The sequence below is a fragment of the Schistocerca gregaria genome, chromosome 5 (genome assembly GCF_023897955.1).
Source record: "Schistocerca gregaria isolate iqSchGreg1 chromosome 5, iqSchGreg1.2, whole genome shotgun sequence".
NCBI classification, from domain to species: Eukaryota; Metazoa; Arthropoda; class Insecta; order Orthoptera; family Acrididae; genus Schistocerca; species Schistocerca gregaria.
In genome coordinates, this window is record NC_064924.1 from 136,863,610 (window position 1) to 136,883,380 (window position 19,771).

The 19,771-nt window shown below is 43.6% G+C and overlaps 1 pseudogene; it reads left to right on the forward strand.

The window, feature by feature from the left end:
* Positions 1-307: 307 nt before the first annotated feature.
* On the forward strand, positions 308-7,468 carry LOC126273261 (probable methylthioribulose-1-phosphate dehydratase; annotated as a pseudogene).
* Positions 7,469-19,771: the final 12,303 nt, after the last annotated feature.

Genomic DNA, 19,771 nt, shown 5'->3' on the forward strand with positions numbered 1-19,771 from the left:
GTAATTAGGGCGCACTCTTAACTTCAGTCAAGAAGCAGTCACATACCGTGATACTTTGCATATGAATAACACTGAGTTTATGGAGGCCTGGGCTGACGAAAGGCTCATTTAAGTGCGAAATGCAATGCGTCCAGTGAATGGAATACTGGAAAAATTAGAATCGTTCACCCTGACATCCGATTCGCTACTTTTTCCAGATTACTTTTAAGGTGGGCCATAATAAGTTCTTAATCATGTGAAGTGTTTCACGTGGCAAAAATTCCGGTACACTCCAGTGGAGTGTAATGATTTTGATGTGGGTGTAAGCATGCCAGAGCTGCCCATTCTGAAGGAACTACCTGCACCTCCCCCGATTTCTGTGGCGATTTCTCACGTCAGCGTCTATCATGGAGCACAGAGTGTATGGTATGCAGGAAAGAAATAAAAATTCTAAAATGGAACATAACAAAGCTCATACCATACTCTGAAGTGAAGAAGATATACAGATCTCTTTAATACTCAACCTTTACGATAGCGTTTGCTGCAGCATTCATGAAGAAAAATGAATGAATAAGTGCTACCAGACAGGCGTCAGCAATAGTTTCTGGCACAAAAACAAGTCCTTACAAAGGGACGACCGGAAAAAAATTCTGAATGAAACTACAGCTATTACCACACCAACTTCAATGATAAGCAGCACTTCAGCAGTAGGCGCAGATGCTGCATTAGAAGGTAACCTGCTGAAAAACAATTTGCCTCAGCCTAAATAGCTATCTTCAGATACGAAAGAGAAGACTAAGAGAAAGTGTAATGTCAACAATGTGGAATCGAGGCACGCTGATACATAAAGTCTCAAACTCTGACGACTCGATCACACTCAGGCTGCTTACGTGATCGTTTTTAAGTCCCCTCAGTTCACCCCCTTATGAAATCTGTCCTCCTACACTCAGAAGAGAAAGGCGAAGACATAAACCTCACTGATTAATACCTACTACGATAAAATGAAACTTTAATGGCTTCAGAATACATGTGGAGGTGTTCAAACTGTCTGCATAGAGGATACCCATATGTCTGTCTCTTCAGGGAACACTTGAACTTAGTGACGCCCCTGTGCTCATTGGATACAATCACCACTGAATACTTGAACTCAGTGCGAACACGGCTAACGTTGGAGTGACCAGAGTGACCATCTTTGCGGATGACGCTTACCACTCCACTTACATCTCTTTTAGAACAGATATTCAAGCGGTTGCTATAAAATTGCACGTTCTCTACAAAATTACTCTCTTGTAATATGTATCTCTCACCCGACGAAGTCTGGGATACAGAAGCTTTTCATGACCTCATTTCACAACTTCTCGAACCCTTCTTCTTTGTAGGAAATTTAATACTCATAATGTTTGATGGTCATCTACATCAACCTGCCCCAGGAGTCGAGTTGTTGAAGGCCTCGTTGTGTCAGAAGAGGTCTACTTCCTTATTTCAGGCAGTAACACACAATTTAGCACTGCAGTAACATAATGCTCCGCCATAGACCTTTCCTTCTGCTCTTCTCGGTGCTGTTCAGTGGGAAGTGGTCGATGATTTGCATTCGAATGACCACATCCATATTTGGATCTACCCCTCATGTAAAGCTGTCCCTGAAAGGATACCCCTCTCCATGGATGCTTAGCACACCAAATTGGACGTTGTACAGCCAACAAGCTCTTTTGTACACAGAGACAGCGTCCAGAAGCGGATGGGTCACAATACCAACGCGATTCACCAAAACAAAGGAAAGGAACAAGAGGTCATGGCAGGTGTTTCTGGAATCGATAAATTGTGTACAACACCACATCATCTCACCTAAGAAGACAGCAAGTCCATCCTCGATTACAGGCAACAATGAGGAACAACCAATCTCTCTTCATGCAGAACGTAATCCGACTAAAATCTCGTCATCCTGTCTTAGAACAGCCATAGACCTAATAGTCAGCGCTTTCTGTCTCGTAGCTGTTTACTACAGTAAGGCTTATTACCAGTCACAAATCAAACTTTCAGTCTCCAATTTTCCTGGCGCCACACTGAGAAAGCCATATACATTCTTGTTTTGTCAATGCAAAATATGCTCCGATCAGAGGATTCTGGAATCCACAATGCCCGTGTACTATTTATAGCTACCTGGATGTCATTGATTTGTCCGAGACTGCAGGTTCACGGCTAAATACAACGTTTCTCCCAATTTTAAATACATTCTTGACAAACAAAACCCTTGCGTGATGCTTGTTTATTAGCATTCAACATAACATTTCTGTGTTTTAGGTAAAATGACATCCACAATTGCGAAAACACCTGAAGCTCAAAATAGTTCCTAAGATCTTCAGCAGCCGCCGTTTGATGAACATCCAGGAAAGCTGATCCCAGCACTCTGTCGCCAGTTCTACAATATAGGTTGAGTTTCCGGAACTGGAGGAGGAATGGGCATCAAATACTGGGGCAAGATTTACATTGCACCCTGTGGTGTTCAGAAGGAACTCATTCAGCCAGATGATCTTTTTGTTACTGATATGGAGGGACAAGATCTTGAGCTGCCTCGTCCTGAAATGAAACTAAAAAGAAGCATTTGCACACCTCTCTTCATGTGTGCATATACAGCTCGTAATTCTGGGGCTGTTACACATACTCATTCAAAAGCTGCTGTGATGGGTACGTTTTTGTATACAGAATATGAATTCCGCTGCACCCATCTTGAAATTATCAAAGGTATTTTCAATCTGAAACTGAGATGATACTACCACTATGATGAGGAATTGGCACTTCCTACAACTGAGAACACTCCCCGAGAAGAAGACTTACAGTTCCGTCTGAAACAAGTACTAGAAGAGTACCCAGAAACATCAGCCGTTCTAGTACGGCCTCATGGTGTATACGTGTGGGGAAATACATGGCAAGAAACTAAAGCAATGTGCGAGTGCTATCTCTTTGATTTGGCAGTTCAGATGAAACTACGATAAAATGCATAGCTCCGCATTACTATTTAACCTCAGGTAACCAACACATTAATTAATAGAATGAAATCATCAGGAGCACACTGCCAGCAACCGCCCAAACTGTCCAATGGTACACGCTTGTCTCAGGTGATTTCTTTTATTATGACAGACGTCATTTCTGTGGCCCCAAACAAGCCCTACATCTTATATGCCGATATTGCATCTCGTTGGTAAATCGAGGTATTTCGACCTTGTACGTCGACTGCGAAACTTCGGTTACTTCAGAGTGATTTTCAAAGGAACTGTCGATAAGTAGGTTGAGTAGTGCTCACATATCCGACTTCGCAGGATTAGTTCATAGACATTATGTCACTGCGAATAAACGGTGGCTCTGACTTCCAATAAATGTTACTAATGCTGGGGATAATTTCTTACACAGAAAGCGTATACGAAAATTTGAATCATACAAAGAAAGCTGATAAAGATCGAAGTTAAAGAGACAGAGCATTTCAAAGAATTTGTTGTAGTACGCGAACATTTATGTTATATCTCAATCAAATTTTAAGTTTGAAACCTTAGGCTAAGATGAACACAGGACAATTCTTCTGAACCACTAGTCTAGGAATAGGTCGAAGGGTCGCAATCGATCTTTTATTTATAAATATAACGGAGAATTATACCATAATTTATAGGAAAGTTAACCAGGACGTATGATGTACGACCCAAACAGCTGTATCTCTCCACAGCTACCAAGTGAGGTGGCACAGTAGTTAGCGTTCTGGAGAACGATGGTTCAAATCTGCGTCCATCGGGATTTAGGTTTACTTGATTTCCCAAAATCTCCACAGGCAAACGCCTGTGCGGTTCCTTTGAAAGAGCACTGCCGATTTACTTCCTCGTCTCAAGCTAATCCTACCTTGTGTTCTGTCTCCAATGACCTTGCTATCGACCGGAAGTTACACCATAACCATCCTCCTTTCCTTCCTTTCGTATCTCTTCAGCTGGGGCTTGCAGTACTTTCTAAGCTGTGATTTCCACATGGCGAACGATATACACTCCTGGAAATGGAAAAAAGAACACATTGACACCGGTGTGTCAGACCCACCATACTTGCTCCGGACAATGCTAGAGGGCTGTACAAGCAATGATCACACGCACGGCACAGCAGACACACCAGGAACCGCGGTGTTGGCCGTCGAATGGCGCTAGCTGCGCAGCATTTGTGCACCGCCGCCGTCAGTGTCAGCCAGTTTGCCGTGGCATACGGAGCTCCATCGCAGTCTTTAACACTGGTAGCATGCCGCGACAGCGTGGACGTGAACCGTATGTGCAGTTGACGGACTTTGAGCGAGGGCGTATAGTGGGCATGCGGGAGGCCGGGTGGACGTACCGCCGAATTGCTCAACACGTGGGGCGTGAGGTCTCCACGGTGCATCGATGTTGTCGCCAGTGGTCGGCGGAAGGTGCACGTGCCCGTCGACCTGGGACCGGACCGCAGCGACGCACGGATGCACGCCAAGACCGTAGGATCCTACGCAGTGCCGTAGGGGACCGCACCGCCACTTCCCAGCAAATTAGGGACACTGTTGCTCCTGGGGTATCGGCGAGGACCATTCGCAACCGTCTCCATGAAGCTGGGCTACGGTCCCGCACACCGTTAGGCCGTCTTCCGCTCACGCCCCAACATCGTGCAGCCCGCCTCCAGTGGTGTCGCGACAGTCATGAATGGAGGGACGAATGGAGACGTGTCGTCTTCAGCGATGAGAGTCGCTTCTGCCTTGGTGCCAATGATGGTCGTATGCGTGTTTGGCGCCGTGCAGGTGAGCGCCACAATCAGGACTGCATACGACCGAGGCACACAGGGCCAACACCCGGCATCGTGGTGTGGGGAGCGATCTCCTGCACTGGCCGTACACATCTGGTGATCGTCGAGGGGACACTGAATAGTGCACGGTACATCCAAACCGTCATCGAACCCATCATTCTACCATTCCTAGACCAGCAAGGGAACTTGCTGTTCCAACAGGACAATGCACGTCCGCATGTATCCCGTGCCACCCAACGTGCTCTAGAAGGTGTAAGTCAACTACCCTGACCAGCAAGATCTCCGGATCTGTCCCCCATTGAGCATGTTTGGGACTGGATGAAGCGTCGTCTCACGCGGTCTGCACGACCAGCACGAACGATGGTCCAACTGAGGCGCCAGGTGGAAATGGCATGGCAAGCCGTTCCACAGGACTACATCCAGGATCTCTACGATCGTGTCCATGGGAGAATAGCAGCCTGCATTGCTGCGAAAGGTCGATATACACTGTACTAGTGCCGACATTGTGCATGCTCTGTTGCCTGTGTCTATGTGCCTGTGGTTCTGTCAGTGTGATCATGTGATGTATCTGACCCCAGGAATGTGTCAATAAAGTTTCCCCTTCCTGGGACAATGAATTCACGGTGTTCTTATTTCAATTTCCAGGAGTGTATCTAGTGCACGATTTTGGGGTATTATCTAGGAGAACAACATCGCGTCTGCTCCAGTGCAGCTGACTCACTGGAGAACCTGCACAATGATCTTTAATGTTTCCACTTTGTTTAATTTACTGGTTGCATACGAGTTTGTTTTGTCAGTGCAAGACATGATACTGCAAGAACAATTTGACAGAGAACTGAAAGACCTAAGTGGGGAAAAAGGCTCCTGGAGGAAACAAAGTAACCTTATATTACTGAAATCCTTTGGAGACCTAGCTACGACAAAGCTATACTACATGGTTTGCAAGACATATGAGACAGGAAAGATACCCTCAGATGTTAAGAAAAACTTAATTCTTTCAATTCGAAACAAGGCGGGTGCGAATAGGTGTGAATATTAGCAAACAATCAGGTTAATAGGACATGGCTGTAAATTACTGACACGCTTTCTTTATGGAATAACGGAAAACTGGAAGCTGCTGATCTAAGGGAACATACGTTTAAGTTACGAAGAAACGCAGGTATATGCGAGGCCTTACAGAATCGACAACCCATCTTAAAAGACAGGTTTAAGAAACGTATACAGGAAACTTTTCACACATCTCACTGGACTACACTCTTCATAAGCATGGAGGTGGTAGGAGCAGAGTACAGGGAGCGAAAGCTTCTACAGATACCAGAGTGTAAATATAGGAGTCGTAGGAGACGAAAGAGAAGCAGTAGTTGAGAAGGGATTGAGAGATGGTTACATCTTATCACCGTAGTAATTAAATCTGTACATTCAGCAAGGAAACAGGAAATAAAGGAGAAATTTGGAATTAATGTTAAAAAGGGAAGAAATAAAAAGCTTCGGTTTTGCTGATGACATTGTTATTCTACCTAAGACAGCAGGACTTGAATGGAATGGACTTCAAAGGAGATTATAAGACGAAATTCAACAAATCAGTGGTAATAGAATGTAGTCGAATTAAATTAGGCGATGGTGAGTGAATTAGATTATTAAATGAGACAATAAGTAGGAAATGTGGTTTGGTATTTAGGCAGCAGAAAAACTAATGATGGCCGGAGCTCAGGGGGTATAAAATGCAGACGGAGTGTAACAAGAGAGCGCATATGATAAAAATGAATTTACTAACATTTCGTAAATTTACGTGTTAGGAAATAAAATGAAACGATCGTATGACATTATTCGACAGCAGGCTACGCCTGGGGGTTGTTCGGCCCACTACTGTAATTCATTCCATGTGACTTGACTACGTCGATTTTTTCGTCGATGTTGATGAGATGAAGCGATGAGGGCAGCACAAATACCCAGTCCCAGAGTCGAACCTGAGACTCTCATGCCCAGAGCCACAAGCTGCGAACTTGTATCAGCAAATCTTATCTGACGGTATCTCTCTGGAGTTGAGCCTTGTTTGGTAGTGAAACACGGACAATAAGCAGTTCAGACAAGAAGAGAACAAACTCTTTTTAAATGTGTTGCTACAGAAGAATGTTACAAATCAGACGGGTAGATCGAATAACTAATGAGAAGGTAATCAATGTCATTGGCAAAAAAGAGTTTTATCGCACAATTTGACAGAAAAGAGAGAGGATGACAGGACACATCGCGAGGCATCAGGGAAACGTCAGTTTGGTAGTGGAGGAAAGTGTGAGGTCGTAAAAATGGCAGAGGGAAATGAAGGCGTGAATACAATAACCAGGATCAGACAGATATAGAAGGAATTTAGTTTTTCATGGTCTGGTCAGCCACGAAATGAAAATCACAGTGAAAATCGAAAATGTTATATTTGCAACATTTAGCTACGACTTCGAGCTACTTCTTTACAAAGCCACTATTCCGACTTAGACACTTATTTCAATTAAAATCATTCTTGGCTGCACTTTTATTAACAACCTTTTTCGCCTTCGTTGAGCTTCTCTTCAGGTTTTCTTAAAATTTTCTTTTTAGAAGACTTTAAAAACCGGAAAACCACTCTGTGCGTTAATAGAAGAATAAATTGCAAGCACAACAACAACACACGGTAGCTGTACCTGTGGAGGTGTTTTGCCCTTAAAGAGTGCAGTTGGACTAAACTACATAGCCAATCCCTTTTGCTGCCTTCTTTGCTGTCCAAACTTCATTCATTCACTCGCTGTCGCTGTGTTTCTGTTTCCGGTCCTCTGTCCATGCTTCTTGCTTGTTGGCTTCGTATCTTCGGCTTCATCTTGATTACTTGTTTGGTTGCCCATATTTCTTTCATCTTCCGGCTGTGATCTTGCGTGAGTTCTTCGGTCCATTTTGCGCCTGTTCGTTTGTCAAAGTGTATCTCATCTAGTTTACTTTTCTTAATGATGTTTCTGAATTTTTTTCTGTCGTTTATTATGTCTGCTGTGATGTTGAGTTGTTTCAAGCCGTTTTTTTTCCTCTGCCACCCATTTGTTGTTTCTAGTGGTTGCCCAGTCAAAGATTTGTTTGGTCAGTCTGTCTGATGGGATTCTGTATAGGTATCCACAGAATTGTAGTCTGCGTTTTCTAATCTTTTCTCTGATTGTCTCCGTATGTGTGTATAGTTCCTCTGTAGGTTTCTTCATCCACATTCCATTGTTGTTAGTTGCACCAATATATTTTCCTAAGTATTTTCCGTTCTACTTTTTCTATTTGTCTGATATGTGTATGCCCATAGAATAGTGTGGTCTCTGCTCCATAAAGTGCTTCGGGGAGCACCACCGTGTCATAGTGGCGTAATCTGGTTTTTTGTGAGATAGACGTATTGTTGTAATGATTCCACACTACTTTGTATGCCTTGTCCAGTTTAGTTTTTCTTTCTTCGTTTGAGTCTCTGTTATGTCCGCTCAATTGTAGTGTTTCATCGAGGTATTTGAAGTTTGCCGTATATATTGCAACACTCTCTTAAGAATGATTTGAAATAATTACTTGACGATTACGCTGAATGAAGTCTGGCCTGTGGAATGGCTCAGAAACATAATTATAGTGTAACGCATTGTAAGTGCAAGTGATGTGCTTACTCTGTCTTATTGTTAGCAAAACTTTACGACTCGATTGGGCAATGCAGCTCCCAATACCAATAACGAAATGCAGTCACTGCAAAATACATTCAGTCCCTGAAGCACTGTATTCTAAAGCAATGTTCACATAACGAACAAATTAAATTGTCTTACCATTGAAGCAGCAAAGGAGTAACGCCATATATTCCGGCCTCTCATAAAAAAATAACGAGTGCTAAATATAGGATCAGCAGTGTACAATGCTGGCCATAATACTTGAAATGCGCATGAAATTCATTTGGCTGATAAACGAGAATATTTAAGAAAACTCAACTTCTTTAGAAAATGAATGGCCTAGACTGGGAGGCGGAACTGATAATGGTGATTTAATAACACTTAGTTTCTTTAACAAAATTATATTGCAAGTTAAGTTTGTCTTTTCAAAAACATCTGACAACAGAAGTTACATTACTCATGATCGATTCACAAACAATGAGATTTAAACAGCAAGTACTATAACTAAATATTTAACTAGCCCCTTTATCAAAATCTTTTACATACATTCTGGGGGTTACTCAAAAATTACAAGTTATCAGCCAACTCATCTATACTAACGCTCAGCAGAAACAGAAGTCATATTATTTAAATCTTTACCTTATTGCCTGAAGGCTTCTGCTTCCAGGTCGAACAATATTGACATAACTACATTACTTTAACTCTTTGTGGCTTCACACAGCGCACCACGGGAAACTGCTTACTCCATCTTCTTTCCCTACGACTGTGAGCCCAACGCTCTCTTACTCCAACAAAGCAGTACTGTATCTTTGGTTCTGCAGTCGCGCACGGACAGAAATCCACATATTCGAGCCAAACAGAGACATTCATTATTTATAGTACACTGGTTTCATTTTAATTTGTTAATATTCTTACCTTATTATTTGGCCATATACAAAGTGTGCCCCACATATATTGATAGTGACCAGGCCAAACATCTCACGAAATAAGCATCAAACGAAATAACTACAAAGAACGAATCTCGTCTAGCTTGAAGGAGGAAACCAGATGGCGCTATGTTTGCCCCGCTAAACGGCGCTGCCATAGGTCAAACGGATATCAACGTCGTTTTTTTGTTTTTTTTAACAGGAACCCCCATTTTTTATTACATATTCGTGTAGTACATAAAGAAATATTAATGTTTTAGTTGGGCCACTTTTTCGCTTTGTGGTAGATGGCACTGCAATAGTCACAAACGTTTATGTACGTGGTATCACGTAACATTCCGCCAGTGCGGACGGTACTTGCGTCGTGATACATTACCCGTGTTAAAATGGACTGTTTACCAATTGCGGAAAAGGTCGATATCGTGTTGATGTATGGCTATTGTGATCAAAATGCCCAACGGGCTTGTGCTATGTATGCTGCTCGGTATCCTGGACGACATCATTCAATTGTCCGGACCGTTCGCCGAATAGTTACGTTATTCAAGGAAACAGAAAGTGTTGAGGCACATGTGAAACGTCAACCACGACCTGCAACAAATGATGACACCCAAGCAGGTGTTTTAGCTGCTGTCGCGGCTAATTTGCACATCAGTAGCAGACAAATTTCGCGAGAATCGGAATCTCAAAAACGTCGGTGTTAAGAATGCTACATCAACATCGATTGCATCCGTGTCATATTTCTGTGCACCAGGCACTGCATGGCGACGACTTTCAACGTCGTGAACAGTTCTGCCACTGGGCTCAAGAGAAATTACAGGACGATGACAGATTTTTTGCACGCTGTCTATTTAGCGACGATGCGTCATTCACCAACAGCGGGAACGTAAACCGGCATAATATGCACTATTGGGCAACGGAAAATCCACGATGGCTGCGAGAAGTGGAATATCAGCGACCTTGGCGGGTTAACGTATGGTGCGGCATTATGGGAGGAAGGATAATTGGCCCCCATTTTATCGATGGGAATCTAAATGGTGCAATGTATGCTGATTACTTACGTAATATTCTACAGATGTTACTACCAGATGATTCACCGCATGACTGAATGGCGGTGCACTTCCAACATGATGGATGTCCGGCACATAGCTCGCGTGCTGTTGAAGCGATATTGAATAGCATATTTCATGACAGCTGGATTGGTCGTCGAAGCACCATACCGTGTCCTGCACGTTCACCGGATCTGACGTCCCCGGATTTCTTTCTGTGGGGAAAGTTGAAGGATATTTGCTATCGTGATCCACCGACAACGCCTGACAACGTGAGTCAGCGCATTGTCAATGCATGAGCGAACATTACGGAAGGAGAGCTACTCGCTCTTGAGAGGAATGTCGTTACACGTATTGCCAAATGCATTGAGGTTGACGGACATCGTTTTGTGCATTTATTGTATTAATGTGGTATTTACAGGTAATCACGCTGTAACACCATGCGTTCTCAGAAATGATAAGTTCACAAAGGTACATGTATCACATTGGAACAACCGAAATAAAATGTTCAAACGTACCTACGTTCCGTATTTTAATTTTAAAAAGTTACCTGTTACCAAATGTTCGTGTACAACTGTGAGCCATTTGTTTGTGACTATTACAGCGCCATCTATCACAAAGCGAAAAAAGTAGTTCAACTAAAATGTTAATATTTCTTTGCGTACTACACGAATATGTATTAAAAAATGAGGGTTCCTATTGAAAAAAACGTAGTTGATATCCGTTTCACCTATGGCAGCGCCATCTAGCGGGCCCACTATAGCTACATCTGGTTTCCTCCTTCAAGCTAGACGAGTTTCGTTCTTTGTAGTTTTTTCGTTTGATGCTTATTTCCTGAGATATTTGGCCTGGTCACTATCAATGGATCACCCTATATATATATATATATATATATAAAGAACCTGGACACTCCCAAAGATATACGTATTTTTCATATTAGGTGCATTGTACTGCCAGGTACTCCATATCAGCGGCCTCAGTAGTCCAGTAGTCATGAGACATCGGGAGAGAACAACAGGGGGCGCTCCGCAGAACTCACGGACTTCGAACTTGGTCAAGTGATTGGGTGTTACTTGTGTCATACGTCTGTAGTCGAGATTTCCACGCCCCAAAAAATCCCTAGGTCCACTCTTTCCGATATGATTGAAGTGGGAACGTGAAGGGACACGTACAGCACAAAAGCGTACACTCCGACCTCGTCCGTCGACTTGCAGAGACGACCAACAGTTGAAGACAGTCGTAATGTGCAATAGGCAGACATTTATCCAGATCATCACAAAGAAATTCCAGACTGCATCAGGATCCACTGAAAGTACTATCACAGTTACGTGGGAGGTGAGAAAACTTGGACTTCAAGGTCAAGCGGCTGCTCATAAGCCACACATCACGCTGGTAAATGCCAAACGACACCTCGATTGGTGTAAGAAGCGTAAATATTGGACAATTGAACAGCGAAAAAACGTTGTCTGGAGTGACGAATCACGGTACACAATGCGGTAATCCTATGGCAGGGTTTGGGTAAGGCGAATGCCCGGTGAACATCATCTGCCAGCGTGTGTAGCGCCAACAGTAAGATGTAGAGGCTGTGGTGTTATGGTGTGGTCGTGTTTATCATGGAGGGGGCTTGCAATACTTATTGTTTTGCGTGGCGCTAACCCAGCACAGGTCTACACTGTCATCAAGCACCTTCTTGCTTCCTACGCTTGAAGAGCAATTTAGGGATGGCGATTGCATCTTTTAACACGATCGAGCACCTTTTCATAATGAATGGTATGTGAAGGAGTGGTTACACGACAATAACATCCCTGTAATGGAATGGCCTGCAAAAGAGTCCTGACCTGAATCCTATAGCCGGCCGTGGTGGCCGAGCGCTTCTAGGCGCTGCAGTCTGCAACCGTGTGACCGCTACGGTCGCAGGTTCGAATCCTGCCTCGGGCATGGATATGTGTGATGTCCTTAGGTGAGTTAGGTTTAATCAGTTCTAAGTTCTAGGCGACTGATGACCTCAGAAGTTAAGTCGCATAGTGTTCAGAGCCATTTGAACCATTTCTTTTTTCTAGGGGACTGATGACCTCAGAAGTTAAGTCCCATAGTGCTCAGAGCCATTTGAACAATTTTTTTGAATCCTATAGAACACCTTCTGGATGTTTTGGAACGCCGACTTCGTGCAAGACCTTACAGATTGACGTCGATACTTCCTCTCAGTGGAGCACTCCGTGAAGAACAGGAAGCCCTTTCCCAAGAAACATTCCAGCACCCGATTGGACGTATGCCTGCGTGACTGGAAGATGTCATCAAGGCCAAGGGTGGGCCATGACCATATTGAATTCCAGCATTACCGATTGAGGGCACCACGAACTTGTAAGTAATTTTCAGCCAGTTGTCCAGATACTTTTGATCACATAGTGTATACATTGAGCCATGCGTGACTCGTGTTCATGCCATTTATTGTTCGTCATCTTCTTTTACGGTACTGCCACCTCGTTCTCTTATTCCATTTACTGGCATCACGAACTTCTGCCTTACTTGCCCATAATTGGCAGCGGCAGCACTTATCGTTAAGTGCACTGTCTACCATTTCTGAAGCGACCGATAGTATTTCTGGGTCGTCGTGTGTCTGGAAGTCAGTTGGAGACGAACCAGCAGAGCAGTCGGGGACGAAGCAGCGGTCGGCGACGAAGGAGCGTCGAGGACAGAGCACCATTGAGGTGCGAACAGCCAGTACTTGCCGACTGTTGGCAACACACATGCACTGTCCGACCGAAGGAGACTGGAGCGAGAATGACCGTTGGTTGGTCGTTCGGTCGGCCGTCCCATCAGCCGACGTCTGTTGGGTCCTTTGACCGTTTCCAGTCGGTCGGTTGTTGCTGAGCACCGAGGAGTTCGCCTTCGAGCGAAGTCGGGCCGGAGCCGCTGGCGGCGTGCACGCGTGGTTGGACTTGTGAGGCGCTTCTTGCGAAGGTTACGAAGTTCGTCACCCACCAATCTTGGATTCTAAAAGCTGAGCGCTTACTTAACCTACTATCAAGCCTCAACTGCTATCAATTCTCTTCGTTTCATCCTGCTTGTTTCTTTCTGCTAGATTCTTGATAGCAACAACGTGTGTGCATTTAAGTCGACTAGAATTGCAGCCGTTTTCTTGTATGAGGATTAACTTAATTCACTCCTTCTGTAACGTCCCCTTAGAAAAATTGTACACGACTGGTCTATGTGAAACGTCCTCTTTGAACAATTATACACGAATGTGCTTAAACTGACACACAATATCTTTAGCGCAACGCAATCTGACTTCCAAAAATCCCTACGAAAGAATGGCCCTGACTAACATTAATCTATATGTTTCACAAATCACTTACCTCACAAAAATCTTCGTTACTCGAACTACTGCAATACAGCGAGCGCCACTACTGCCAGCTAACTAAAAGATTCAAACTACGAAAGTCACTAACTACTGATAGGCATAGTTAGCAAATGAAAGATTTTAATAGAGAACAAACAATGTATTTGCCTCACTATTCATAATATATATAGCAGTTCATGACACTAATTCTTACAAATTTCAAAACTCCGCCATCCCTCTCCCCACGTCCACCACTGCTGCCGGCTCACCTCCAACTGCCCAACGCTACGCGCTGTTAGCATCCAGCTGCCGCTGCCCAACACTACAATGGCAGACGACAATGCAAACCAGCCACGACTGCACACGGCACAGCCAGTGATTTTTCATACAGAGCGCTACGTGGTGTTGGCGTTACCAATAAAAATACTTAAACAGCCTACTTACACTTCATTAATGAAGTGCACCAGCGGTATCTTGTCTTGTGGCCGTTAACGTTCCAGTTAACTGCCCTCGGCGTTGACGTAGTTTTTCGCAGTGTATTTTCCTCATTGTGTTGTTGCTGTCCAGCACGGCGTGTACTTCGACAGCTGAGCTGTGTTAGTAGTGTTGTGCGTTTATTCTGACTTGCCTAGATTGGGCACCAGCATCCAAAACGTTGTGCTATTGACGTCTTGGTGTCGTTTTGCTCATCGAGTGGAGCAGAACTGATTTCGTTGGTTGGTTTGTCGGTTGGCCTTCGGTTCGGTTGCCTTCCGATTAAGAGGTTGTCGGTGTGGCTGCCTGTCTCACCTAAACGTGCGTTAGTGACTTCCCAGGTCGACCCTTGGAACCTTCTGAGCGCCGCTCCTTGTGTTTTACATAGTAATTTCCTTTAGTCTTAAGTACTCTGTGTGGCCGTCAGCCGAGTTTTAACTTATTAAAATTGTAAGCTTTTTTCTCTGTAGGCCATAAGCCGTGATATAGTTTTCTCCATGGTGTGTGGTCTTCAGCCAAGTTTTAATCTCTCTTAAACTAAAAATTTAAAATCTTGGTCTTGCTTTAAGTCACAACCTTGTTATTCTTTAGTATGAGGCCTTCAGCCAAGTTTGCATGAAATATTTGAAGCTAAGGAAGTCAGCCTGTTAAATTGCAAGCCCTTCTTCCCATCTTCTTAAATCGTTTGGTTGATGTGCAGCCTTCAGCCGGGTTTCCGCCAGTTTAGAATTAACATTGAAAATCTTTGTTTTTGCCTGAAGCCGTAACACTGCTCTTGCTTAATGTGTGGCGTTCAGCCTATTTTTATCGATGTAAAAAAAAATTGTTTGAAAGGAGCGAAACTTCAAGAACACCTGTACCTCAATTCCTTGCTTAGGCGTTGGGCCCTGGATTTTCGTATGTGGCTTTCAGGTGATTTAAATCAAATCAAAGGAGCTCTTTGTTAAAACCTTGAGAGTTTTTAATTCTTGCTTATGTTATTGTGTGTTTTAACTAACTATTGTGTTGTTTTGGCCTCTTTCCACAAATATAACCCCAACCCCCCCTGTCCTGCTAGAGTATATAAAGTGTAGCAAAAAGACTGCTATGCCGTACGTGGTTCCAAGTAATATCACCGACTCTACTATAGTATATGACAATAATGTCGATTGATATATTGAATCTGTTGTGTAACAGAATTTTGTTTAATTTGTTGGATGTCACAGTGTGAACTGTAAATCACGCTCCCATGAAGACCCATGCTATTGACGAATCTATTGTTTGATGTGTAGCCAACGTGTAGTTAAAGTCCGATTGTAATTCCATGTTGTCAGAGTACTGATTTGATAGGCGTTGGCACTGAATCAAGCCCTGAGAACATTTCATGTAGTCGGGAATTCGACGACTACCACACGTCGGATGTGCAGTCTGTTAATAATAAGCACTCATATCAACCGAACTCTCGCAAGCTACAATGTGAGGTCGGACACTGTCATGAAGGACAATGCATGACGACAGCATTTCTCTTTTATTATTCCGAACCACCCTTCGTAGACGATTTACTCAAATCGCCTGATCCACTTACTGAACAAGATCGTAGGTTGACACACGCTTCCGTCCCTGGCCGCCTCTATCACGAACGTCTGCACGTTCTACTTCCAATTTCCATCACCATTGCCACACTTTGCTATCATGCATGACAATTATGTTATGTGGGGTGGATGAACTCAATTCCTCATCTGTCCCAAAGCGTTGGCCAACGAAGAATTTCTTGATGAGTCCAAACGAATCAAAGTCCGACGGAGCAAGGTCTGGACTGTACACTGGATGCTGGAGCACCTCCCACCTAAATTTCGCCATTTTCTCGCTAACCGTAGTAGCAATCCTGGAGGTGAGCACTTTCATGAAGAAGCTTAACACGTCAGCATTAATACTGTGGCGTTTTGTCACGAAGGCCATGACCAAACTTAACCGAAGTTTTAACGTAGGTTGCAGCGTTCACCATAGTCCTTTGTTCAGCAAAGTCCACTAATAACACATCATGTACATCCCAGAACACATTCACAAGCACTTACCTATCAGACAGAGCAACTCTGAAAATTTTTCGTCCTGGGGAACCAGCTTGTTTCCACTCCGTTAAGGCCTGCTTGGTTTTAGGCATGTAGTGGTACACCCACGACTCTTCACTAGTGACGACTCCTGTCAGAAAGTCACACCCTCCTGCGGCGCGTTGAATGATCCAAGGTTGTCGCCATTCGCTGAACCTTTTGGTTGTCTGTCAGGTTCTTAGGTACCCAACTTTAGGAACTTTCTACATGTCATGTACAGTATCGTACACCGCACTGTAGTAAATATTGAACTGCTTCGGTTAAGATTCGCAGTGCTCACGTTGGTCGTTCAGACTAGTTGCCTCAATGGCTCTGACATTCTGCAGAGCTACAGCTGTTACCGACCCCTCGGAGCGTGGCGAATCGCTAAGATTCACACGGTCCTCTTGGGCGAATGCAACCACCTTGAGACATTGGTACGGTCGATACAATCGTCCACATATTCATCACGCACGTCCAAGTGATTTATGTCCTTCGACCCGCAAATACCGAGCTAAAGTGAGCTTCTGTTCAGAAGCTGAGGGCAGTAATACGCACCCCATGTTTGTTTCGTAGTTCAGGCTACACCGCACTGTAGTAAATATTGAACTGCTTCGGTTAAGATTCGCAGTGCTCACGTTGGTCGTTCAGACTAGTTGCCTCAATGGCTCTGACATTCTGCAGAGCTACAGCTGTTACCGACCCCTCGGAGCGTGGCGAATCGCTAAGATTCACACGGTCCTCTTGGGCGAATGCAACCACCTTGAGACATTGGTACGGTCGATACAATCGTCCACATATTCATCACGCACGTCCAAGTGATTTATGTCCTTCGACCCGCAAATACCGAGCTAAAGTGAGCTTCTGTTCAGAAGCTGAGGGCAGTAATACGCACCCCATGTTTGTTTCGTAGTTCAGGCTTCTCTCGCTAGAGCTGCACATGAAAACAAAAGACCCTCTGTAGCGCAAATTACAAACTATATCGTACTGAAATTTAAACATTCCACCTGTAATACGAGAGGAGACAAATTTGTGCGTCACTTTCCGATCCTCTGTCATACAGTGTGCAACACATCCGTGCAAAGTTTCATCGGATATTCACAGTGATTTTAATTTTAAAACCGAGAATAGCCGACGCAGACTGCAGTAATCATGCAGAGATGAAAACGCCTGCACAGTATAGACCACCCTTCCGACTCAAGACTACAACAGAGTTGTTAATGTGTTTGAACATGTCAAAGGGCGTCAGACGGTAAATAAGAGACCCTCACAAGCTAGTATAATTTCAACCCTAGAAATCTCCCAGAAACGCGGCACGCCAATCTGCTCAGAGGGTCTTTCTTTCCCAGCCTTCGCAGTGCGCAGAACATGGAAACCACGCGGAATGGCGCAAAGCTGTGTTATTACTCCACAGGCTGTGCGTGGCTGCGAGAAACGGCAGAGGGCAAGAAAGAGGGCGGCAGCTAGAACTCGTCTGAGAGAATGGCCGCGAGCGTCCTGTGGTGTAGGGAGGGAGGGAGCCCAATAAGAAGAAGGAAGAGAGAGGGGGAGGCAAACAGCGTCATGTCTCATATTGCTCGGACAAAAAGCTGCAGCCGCGATCCGCATACGAGGGAGGTTTTGGTCTCGCTGCTTATTACACGCATAAAGACACGTCTCTTCTCTGCTTTTTCACCGAAGGTCTTTCGGCCCGGTAACGACGGACAGACGCTGCATGGAGTTTAACGTACGGTCACTTAACAGAGGAAAATGAAATGCGTAGCTAAGAGGAGCAAAGTCACGACTGTGTACATTTGTTCTTCCCTTTGAATTAAATTCGCAGGCGAGTTTTGTAGATCTCCGTTGTAGGTTCTTACCTATGGAAATTAAAAATAAAGTCCCCGTCACTTTTAAACTTTACTGGATATCCTGCATCCACCAGAGTTCAAGTCATCCTCTGATTAAAAAATTATTAAAAAAAGGAAAGGAAAGGGGTACAACAGCAAAAAGATTATCGTAAAGTTACAAAAAATACATATAGTGGCAGTACGGAAAATAAGAATAAAAATAAAACAACACCAAGTGAAGCAAACTGAATTCTGTGAAGCGGAGATGATCAGTTAGCAAGACCTATTGTAGGTCTGAAAACTGAAGGACAAAAAATTATCTCAGATATTGTCACATGACTGACAATTTACTTCAGCGTCCTCATATAACAAAAGCCACCTTCATAATAAGTTAAGATTATTTTAAAGCACAAGTCCAAGCAAAGTAAAGATTGAAATCACACATTCTTAAGAGAGTAGGATCAGTACATTATAATTATTGCACAATTAATTTAAAAATTTTAAACGTACAAGCATGCTTAAGATCAAATCGGTGTGGTCACAATAAATCATTATGTGTAGTATTTTGAGCGTCGAGTGTAATTGTGCTGAGCGCTTATAGTCAGCACATTGCAGCCAGCCAATCTCAAAACTTATCACTATAATACAGAAGTGACATTATTTTCAACATCTTTCTCAAGATGGGAGCTATGAGAAAATACACACACGGATAGGGCAATATAACTTACGCTCTTTCAAAGATCGTTTAGTGAAATTTTGCACGTTGTGTTTATGTTCGTTGCTGTAATGTGTAAATTTTTCATATTATTTTAAATAATTTGATCAAGACGTTTCTCGATACCCAAACACATAGTATCATACGAGAAACAATTTCTCAAACGTTGCTTTACTTACTATTTCTTATTCTTTGTAATTAGATAAACAAATTTGTTTTCGAGGTTTCTAACCTCAGCCTTAGAACTGCAGAAATGTCTTCCTCAAATTTATAGAGTCATCGACAGCCATTTTGGTACACAAGAACCAGCCACATTGCAGGACTAGCCAAATACCATAATGGCCCTGAGTCTGATTTAGCTTGGCAGCCACAGGACGCGCAACATAAAATGAAAGAGTACATACTGGGTGATCAAAAAGTCAGTATAAATTTGAAAACTGAATAAATCACGGAATAATGCATGTAGAGAGTTATAAATTGAAACACATGCTTGGAATGACATGGGGTTTTATTCGAGCCGAAACATACAAAAGTTCAAAAAATGTCCGACAGATGCCGCTTCATCTGATCAGAATAGCAATAATTAGCATAACAAAGTAAGAAAAAACAAAGATGATGTTGACATGTTGGGTTGTCGGGTGTTCTGCCGGATATCAGCGTCGTACTTGCACGATATTTCGGTGACGTAGCTCGTAACCTTCATCAGGTGCGACCTGAGGTCTCAGGCGTGCAAGTACGACGCTGATATTCGGCAGAACACCCGACAACCCAACATGTCATTAGATCGCCGGGAAAGCCTGAAGAGTTACAAAGATGATGTTCTTTACACGAAATGCTCAATATGGCCATCATCATTCCTCACCAATAGCTGTAGTCGGGGAATAATTTTGTGAACAGGACTGTAAAGCATGTCCGGAGTTATGGTGAGGCATTGGCGTCGGATGTTGTCTTTCAGCATCCCTAG